A 9,569-nucleotide genomic window follows, 5' to 3' on the forward strand; every position below is an offset into this window, starting at 1 on the left:
GCACCTGGGAAGATAATGAATGGCCTCCCCAGCGTATCATAGATTATTATGGGCCAGCCACGTGGGCAGAAGATGGTACCTTTGGTTATAGAACCCCTATTTATATGCTCAACCGCATTATAAGATTACAGGCGGTGGTTGAGATTATCACTAATGAAACATCACAAGCGCTCAATCTCCTAGTGAAACATAATACCAGGATGAGGACAGCAGTATACCAGAATAGATTAGCCTTGGATTACCTTTTGGCAGTAGAGGGAGGTGTATGTGGGAAGTTTAACCTAAGCAATTGCTGTCTTCAAATAGATGACGAAGGGCAAGCAATAGCTGAGCTTACTAGCCATATGGTTAAACTAGCGCATGTGCCTACTCAGGTATGGAAAGGGTATAATCCAAGTAGTTGGTTTGGTAGCTGGTATGAGTGGTTTGGAGGGCTTAAGGCAGTGGTAGGTGGAGTCCTACTGATTTTACTGTTGTGTCTACTCCTACCGTGTCTTATACCCTTAGTAGTTAGGTCTGTGCAAAGCCTGATAGGAAGTATAGCAGAGAGGAAGGCTGCTGCACAGATAATGGCGATATATAAGTATAAGGCTCTAGATCAAGGAGAACCAATGCAGGAAGATGAATGTTGAAGATTCACATCATAAGATAAGTCTGGTCTGGTTCAAGGTAACTTGCGGTGTAAGCAAAACTAAGGTTATGTGATGCCTCAAGTAATTGTAAAATATCAAGAGGCATCAAAGGGGGGAATGTGGTGGAATCTCGGTAAAAATAAATTTAGTAGGCCGAGATTACCACATGGCATGTGTACGTGCATATGCTGACGTATCGATCAGTTGGTTGCACGAGGCAAGATACGATCAGTAGTGTACGGAGCATGTGCAAGAATACAGGATATAGTATTCCCCCTCCTCCATTGTGCTGGACAAGCCATGCGGTCAAACAGGAAGTTAATTCTTATTTGTGTTGATTGGTTAAGAGAATGTGCGGGTGGAGCTTAATATGGGAGGAGTTAGATGCCTATATAAGGAGCCTGCACTATTGTCCGGGGCTCAGAACTTGTGGTATTTTGGTGACGCTAGTCCCTCTGAGTCCCGATCGGTGATCCAATAAAGAATCTCTTCCTTCCTGAAGAAACCTGTGTCCATCTCTCTGTGCTTGGCTTCCGTCAGTTTCTCCGGTATCACCTTGGCACTGAAGGGGTTAAAACCCCTTCAGTTACTTACTTTAATCCAGTGCCCGGCTCCCTCTGCGCTGGTGACCTCTCCTCCCCCACCGACGTCGGCTCCCGCGTGGAGCTGAATGCGCATGTGTGGCAAAAGCCGCACACGCATTCAAACAGTCCATAGAAAAGCATTTCTCAATGCTTTCCTATGGACGTTCTGCACGCTAGATGCGATTTTTCACATCCAGTGTCGCGGAAGTGCCTCTAGCGGCTGTCAGGAAGACTGCCACTAGAGGCTGGATTAACCCTGCAATGTAAACATAGCAGTTTCACTGAAACTGCTATGTTTACATCTGAAGGGTTAAAACCTGGGGGACCTGGCACCCAGACCACTTCATTCTTCCTCATACTAATATTACAAACAGGCCACCTACAAACACAACACCATTGACAATCCACATACATGCACACGACCCCGCTAGCATCCTCTCTCACACAGTTACACAAGCAGCCCTCATACAATCCGCATTCATAGATCTCATATACAATACCACAAACTACTCATGAACATGAAATATTACAGCCCATATACACACAAATGCAACATTACAAAGCAACTGCAGCACTTATAAATAACAAGCAAAAAAATAAAAAATAGGACAGGCACGCCAAGGGACTTCAAGATCTTGTTTTGGCACAGTACTACTAAAAGGTTGCCTACCCCTGGTATAGATCATTATCCTCCAGTCTCTGCTCAATTCGCTGCAATCAGGAGTTAAATCTCTTTTGTTTGTCCATGCAGCCCTAGCCACACCTGCACTGGCTGTGACTCACACGCCATGCATGAAAAAAAAAATGGTTTTACTTTCAATTAGATGCAACTTACTTTGAAAGTTCTCATTGCCTGCTCTCTAAAGTGCACTTTAATCATACAAAGGAGGCTTCTGTGGGGTCTAGCAAGCTCTCAATAGTGCATTGGATAATGCATTTTAAATTATACTTCCTTCTTTGCAAATTCTATTTAAACATTAGCTGACTCTTTACAGGAAGTGTTTAGGAAGGCTGTACAAGTCACATGCAGAGAGGTGTGACTAAGGTGCATAAACAAAGTGATTTAACAAAGTGATTTAACTCCTACATGGCAGAGAATTGACCAGTGACAATGCAGGGAAATGATTTATACAACAAAATTGATTCAATAAGCTAAAGTTGTTTTGGTGATTATAGTGTCCCTTTAATCAAATTCTCTTAGCTAGAAAATAAGTCACAAATTTTCTCTAGCTGACAACATATGCTCACTGTGCTAGGTCACCTGATTTGACAACTTGGGTATTTCCGTCCGCATACCTCCCAAGATTTTTATATTTCACAAATACATTTCGGTGCACTGCAGTCGTAGTTTTGTTTTTTGTAATCTGGTCTTATTCTTAATTGTATAATCAATGTTCCGCTGATTGACTGCATATCCATACACAAAACGCATTGGGTTTTATTGTTTTTCATTTTTCTCATTCCCCCACTGCCATCGCTATTTGTTGGCTGTGAGTACCCGCTGATAGCTATAAGGCATTTAATGTCATTCTGTGCAATGAAAGTTGCAGCATTGAAATTGCAATAGTTCCAGGCTAGCTGATGACACTCCAAAGACCATGCTGGAGGTGGAGTTAAACCTCCAGCGGCTAAGGGGTTAATTTCTATTTGGGTAGCATTTTAAATCGATGACATATCCCTAAAGTGGTCACGGAGCTTTGAGTAAACACTTTAAAGGGACATTATAGTCACCAGAACAACTACAACTTAATGTACCGGTAGTTGTTCTTGTGTGTATGGTATGACCCTGCGGGCCGGTTACATAAAATGTGTTAAAATTATAGCCAGGAACCCACTTTTACTTTTCTGACATTATAGTGTTCCTTTTAAATCTTTATTTGACTGCTGGTTAGGCTTGCGAGGAATAGTAACGTTTTTGATTTATTTTTTTGTCGAGTCTGTAGTCTGTTCATTGTGCTGTTTGATTGCAGCTTTTTGTTAGGCAGACCTGGCCCAGAGACGGCACACTGAATCGTAAGAATCCACTTCATGCATTAAAGGGATCCTATAGTGCCAGGAAAACAAACCCGTTTTCCTGGCACTATAGGTTCTTAGAGAGCCCCCCCTGTTCCTCGGCACTGAAGGGGTTTAAGCCCCTTCAACCACTTACCTTAATCCAGGGCCGGGCTCCCCTGCCAACATCAGCTCCCAAGTGGATCCGAATGCGCATGCACGGCAAGAGGTAAGCGTGCATTCAAACCTGCCCATAGGAAAGCATTACTTAATGCTTTCCTATGGGGATCTTATTTGATGCTGGACTCTGTGAGGATGTCTAGCATCAGATAAGTGCAATTTACTCAGTGTAAATCGCGGAAGCGGCCTCTAGTGGCTGTCAGGGAGACAGTCACTAGAGGCTGGATTAACCCTGCAATGTAAACATAGCAGTTTCTCTGAAACTGCTATGTTTTCAGCTGCAAGCTCAAAACTAGGGGGACCTGGCACCCAGACCACTGAATTGAGCTTAAGTGGTCTGGGTGCCTATAGTGGTCCTCCTTTAAAATTATTATCCAATAGTTCCTGGAGTTGCTGTTTTGTTACAAATTATTTCCAACAATGCATTTCCTTTTATTTTCCTGGGTCAGGGGGTTGAGGACAACTTTTACTTTGAAAAAAGTGAACAACGCCACCACCCTTTTGGCAACAACTAGACTGCACTTAGTGCGTTCCGGACTTGTGAGGAGTTTAAGGTTATTGTCTGCATTCACTGTAGCAAGGCACCAATTACGGGGCCAAAGGACCACATGAAATATGGTACCGTAGTTGTTTGTTACCATTCTTCTGTAATCGATTCTAAAAGAGCAAAGGAGAAATGCTATCTTTATTGAACAGTGCTCTATAGGCAGGGCCGGCCTTAGGCATTTTGACGCCCTGTGCGAAAAATCTTCACAGCGCCCCCCCCCCCCCGTCATCCATGTATGCTGTAATGTTTGTGTTGTCTGTGTATGTGATAGTAGGTGTGATGACTGTGTGTGATATGTATGCTATGTGTGATATTTGTAATGGGTGTATTAACAGTGTGTGATATGCGTGTATTGGTTGTATGTGACACACACACACACACACACACACACACACAGAGTCAGACGGCCATACACACACACAGGAAGACATCCACACACACACACACACACAGGCAGACAGTCATACACACACACACAGACACACACAGGCAGACAGTCATACACACACACACAGACACACAAAGGCAGACAGTCTCACACACACACACACACACAGACACACACAGGCAGACAGTCAGTCATACACACAGACACAGACAGTAATACACACAGACACACACAGAGGCAGACAGTAATACACACAGACAAACACGCAGACAGTCATACACACAGACACACACAGGCTGACAGCCATACACACAGACACACAGAGGCAGACAGCCATACACACAGAGGCAGACAGCCATACACACAGAGGCAGTCATACACACAATCACACACACAGAGGTAGACAGTCATACACACAGAGGCAGACAGTCATACACACAGAGGCAGACAGTCATACACACAGACACACACACAGAGGCAGACAGTAATACACACAGACACACAGTGGCAGACAGTCATACACACACACACACACACACACACAGGCAGACAGTCTCACACACACAGACACACACAGGCAGACAGTCAGTCATACACACAGACACAGACAGTAATACACACAGACATACACAGAGGCAGACAGTAATACACACCGACACACACAGAGGCAGACAGTCATACACACAGACACACACAGAGGCAGACAGTCACACACACACACACACACACACAGACACACACAGAGGCAGACAGTCATACACACACACACAGACACACACACACAGGCAGACAGTCATACACAGACACACACACACAGGCTGACAGTCATACACAGACACACACACACAGGCAGACAGTCATACACAGACACACACACACAGGCAGACAGTCATACACACAGACACACACAGGCAGACAGTCATACACACACAGACAGTAATACACACAGGCAGAGAGTCATACACACAGACACACAGAGGCAGACAGTCATACACACACACACACAGACAGTAATACAGACAGGCAGAGAGTCACACTCACCTGACAATCCCACAGTTACCTGTGGAGTTCATTGTGGAGGCAGTGCAGCTCCTGGTGACTGTTTGGTGGGGAAGCAGGGACTCCTTCCTGCTTCCCCTGCAGCAGTTTTCCGGCGCTTTTAGCTCCGCCCCCGCCGCACGGTAAGCTCCGCCCCCGCTGCAAATTTAAAAAAAAAAAAAAAAAAAAAAAATTTTTTTTTTTTTTTTTTTTTTTTTTAAACCAACGGCGCCCCCTGCTCCATGGCGCCCTGTGCGGCCGCACAGCTCGCACACCCCTAAGGCCGGCCCTGTCTATAGGACTATAACAAGTCTTGTTTGAGAAACAATACTACAATAAGTTGAAAGACTCTACGCCTCAATCTGGTAGTGTTGCTGGAAGCAGTTCTGCTAGGGATCCAGTGTTTTTGAGTTTCAATTAAACCAACTGGGTCAGGGCAACAACTGATGGACAGCTAGCGATCAAGTGGTGGATGGAGAAGTTTAAGGATAGTAGGGTGCAGGAACTTGAGCATTCCAACATTTCAATAGGTATATTTTTGTCTCATTAACACAGTAAATTAGATATTGTCAGGCAGTTTACAACACTTGTTTTTGGAGCTATTTTAGCTCTGGGGAATTGGTAGCTGTATTCTTCTATTCAATCTACTCTTCTTATGGAAATGCCCCTATTGCATGGAAGAAAAACAGTACTTGGTAGTACAGAAAACTGGGATTAATGTTGTGATTTCATAGAGGGTTTCTACATGTCGACTTTGCTGGTTTCCTTAAAGGGACTCTCCAATGCCAGTTTTCCTGGCACTATAGGATCCTGCAGTGCCCCCCTCCCTCACGCCCCATGATGCTGAAGGGGTTAGAACCCCTTCAGCTACTTACCTAAATCCACCGATGATGTCCCTCGGGTGCTGGGTCAGGCTCCTCCCATGCTCCTCCCCCGCAGGAGACCTAATGCGCAGCAATGGCTGTGTGCGCATTAAACCTCCCCATAGGAAATCATTATTTAATGCTTTCCTATGGGGAAAATCTGACACTGGAGGTCAGTGAGGACGTCCAGCGTCAGATAACCGACCAAAGGTCGGTTTGATTTCCAGAAGCCCTCTAGTGGCTGTCTGATAGACAGCCACAGAGGGCAGACTTAGAGCTGCAATGTAAACATTGCAGTTCTCTGGAACTGCAATGTTTTACATTGCAGCAATAAGTGCAATAGGGGCACAGCACACAGACCACTTCAATTAGCTGAAGTGGTCTGGGTGCCTGGAGTTCCTCCAACCATCATAACCACTACAGCCTGTTTTACAACCGGGCATCTGGGCATCATGTCTTTACTATAAGTAGGTTTACGACATCAGGCTTATGCAGAGTTGCGGAAGCCGAATGTTAATCCAGCCACTCATTCATCTTCTAGATCAGTGTTTCCCAAACCAGTTCTCAAGACCCACTAACAGTCCAGGCTTTGTCAGTATCCCCATTAGAATTAAACAGGGAAATACAGTCATCCTGGATTAGTGGAGGGCCATGATGACTGGTTTGGAAACCACTGCTCTAGCTTGTTTGAGCTGGGTCCTCATCAACCTAATGTTTATGTAACATTTTATAATTGTCTCAGTTATTGTCAAATTTCCCCCTTTAAAATATTGTAAAGAGCTGCAGAATAAATTGGCGCTATAATAATTATAATTGGTGAGAGCGTCAGCTGACCAATCTCAGCCAATGAATGGAACTCTGTGCATAGAAATATGCACAGAATTGACATTAGCCAAGCTGACTTATGACATCTGAATGAAGATGTTGGAGGTAGAGATATACCTTTGGCAGCAATATAAAATGTGTTTCAAATTGAAGCGTTGGATATACAGACTCCAAGCACTATGAGCATGTCAAAACACTGAAGAGGTTATGGTTCCAAGAGAACCTTATAAGATTAGGTCCTTATTTGCCAGATCCTTATTTGCCAGAGAAACACAGGACGGCAGCACTTCATCTGCTCTACAGCCACTTAGTTGTCTTTTTTTTTTTTTTACCCATTTCAGGTAAGTGTGTCTGCAGTTAAAATTGTCAACTAATACCTCCCAACATTTCAAATGGACAAAGAGGGACACTTCAATTGTAATGGTGTGAGTGGGGTTGTAGCCAGAACATGGCTGTTCTGAAAAATTTTAGGTGACTTTCTAATCATTTCTAATTCTTTATTTTTGTATTGCTGGACAGGGTTTACAATCATTAAATGTCGGATTATGTTAGATCAAACAAGCAATGTAAATCATAACAATATGACACATAGCCAGAAAACACCCCACCATTTTTTGTAAAGTCACGTTAACTGACTCTATGCATGGATATAGTGGTGATATAGATAGTGATATTAAAGCAAGTGTGAACACTTAGAGTTAAGTATCAATAAGCTTGAGGTTTTGTGATTTTGCACGGCTCTGTAAAGCACTGTACTTTCACAGGTACGGAATGGGGGTGGGGAGTCGTAGATGGAATACCAGTCTCGTGTCAGTGGCTAGGCTGTAGGGATTACGACTTGGTGGGGGAGATGTCGGTTAAGCCCTCATTCCTAACTAGTAGAGGGTGCATAAGTAGAGGGTGCATAATGTAAATTAGTTGTGCCCAAGTGGAGTCTAGTAACGACCCCCTAACCAATGGGGACACAGTGTGGGGGGGGGGGGTTAATTAGCTAGACGAGCACCCATGGCTTGCATTAGGTTCTAAACGCACGACATATGACGTCCTTCCGGATTGGTCCAATAAGGAACGATGTATGTTAGACTCCGGAAGTACTTGATTCTGCGTTTTTTTTCGAAATTAGAGTGATGAGAATCATCTGCATTCATGGATATAAAAAGGACCGTTTTGGACAGTACTCATATCCCTGAAGAAGTCTATATGGACGAAACGCGTTGGACTGAGTATTTATAAGGACTTTTATTTACTATTTTGTTTTATTATTGTATTTTTTATTTATATATATTTTTTTAGCACTTTATATGGTACGATCAGCCAGTGTTCCATCTGCAACATTGATCCATTCTGTCACCTTGGTCCACTTGTTAGTGGAGATATGCTTGCTGATTGCAACCTTAATGTAAGTGCAATCAGTGCAATACATTTATGACTTTTTAAACAGTACTATTCTATGTATATTTCTCTTTTTCATCCATTTTGAGGATCTCATATCCGAAGAGAATTGCCGTTCCTACCACACATTGATTGGTTACAGATACCCTTAAAGGGAGATAAGCGCAGAACATCAATATCTTTTGTAAGTAATATCTACCTCCTGGATATTCACCTTCTTGTTCATACATACTTCACCATATCTTATTTATTATCCTTTAGATCTATTCAAGATCACGTCCTGTATAAAGGTTGTACCCTCTATTTTATATAGTGTTATTATATGTGCTATCCCATCTTTTTAGCTTATGTTGCTTGTTAAGCCATATTAGCTAATTCACTTTATTATTGTATGTATTGTTGAGTGAGTGAGGTACACTCTTGGTGTTAGCACATTTTCTACTTCGGAGTTACGCTATAGTACACATCTTTATATATTGCCAGTAGGTGGAAGGAAGCCCATCTAGGAGGCCACTATTAACTATGAGAACAAAAAAGTAAATTATATGCATAAACAGAAAATGTAAATAAGGCATTAGCAGGAACATGTTATTCAGGATGGTATAGCATAGTTTCTGTTGCCAAGGGGCTACTCAGGTTACCGCTGCTTTTCTCGGTCCACCTCTGGGAACAAATGGGACAGTAGTCTCTGGGTCCCTTGCATGGGATGCTGATGTTGAAAGAGTCTCCAGGGTCATAGTACCCAGCCAGAGTCCTAACGATTGTAAGAAGGATGGTGCCTCTGATATAGGATGGTGTCGTTTCGAACAACCGCCAGGGTTCTTGGCAATAACCATCTGCATTTCAAAGATGGTTGGTTACTGGGCTTAGCAACTTGGGCCATTGCAGAGTGTTTTTTTTTTTTTTTTTAACTTTCTTTTTATTCAAAGTTTTCATCGTCATACAATCTTGTACTTCATAGGTTTACACCAATATAGGTAACAGTACAGAAAACAATACAAATAATACAAATGATGCAAATAGTGCTACACATGTTAATCTGAGTAATAATACGAGTAATACAGGTAATGAGAGCCACTTATACAGATTTTTCGTATCCAGATTGTGCATTAGGGTAACTCATTACAC

This window comes from Pelobates fuscus, chromosome 7 (assembly GCF_036172605.1).
Source record: "Pelobates fuscus isolate aPelFus1 chromosome 7, aPelFus1.pri, whole genome shotgun sequence".
NCBI classification, from domain to species: domain Eukaryota; kingdom Metazoa; phylum Chordata; class Amphibia; order Anura; family Pelobatidae; genus Pelobates; species Pelobates fuscus.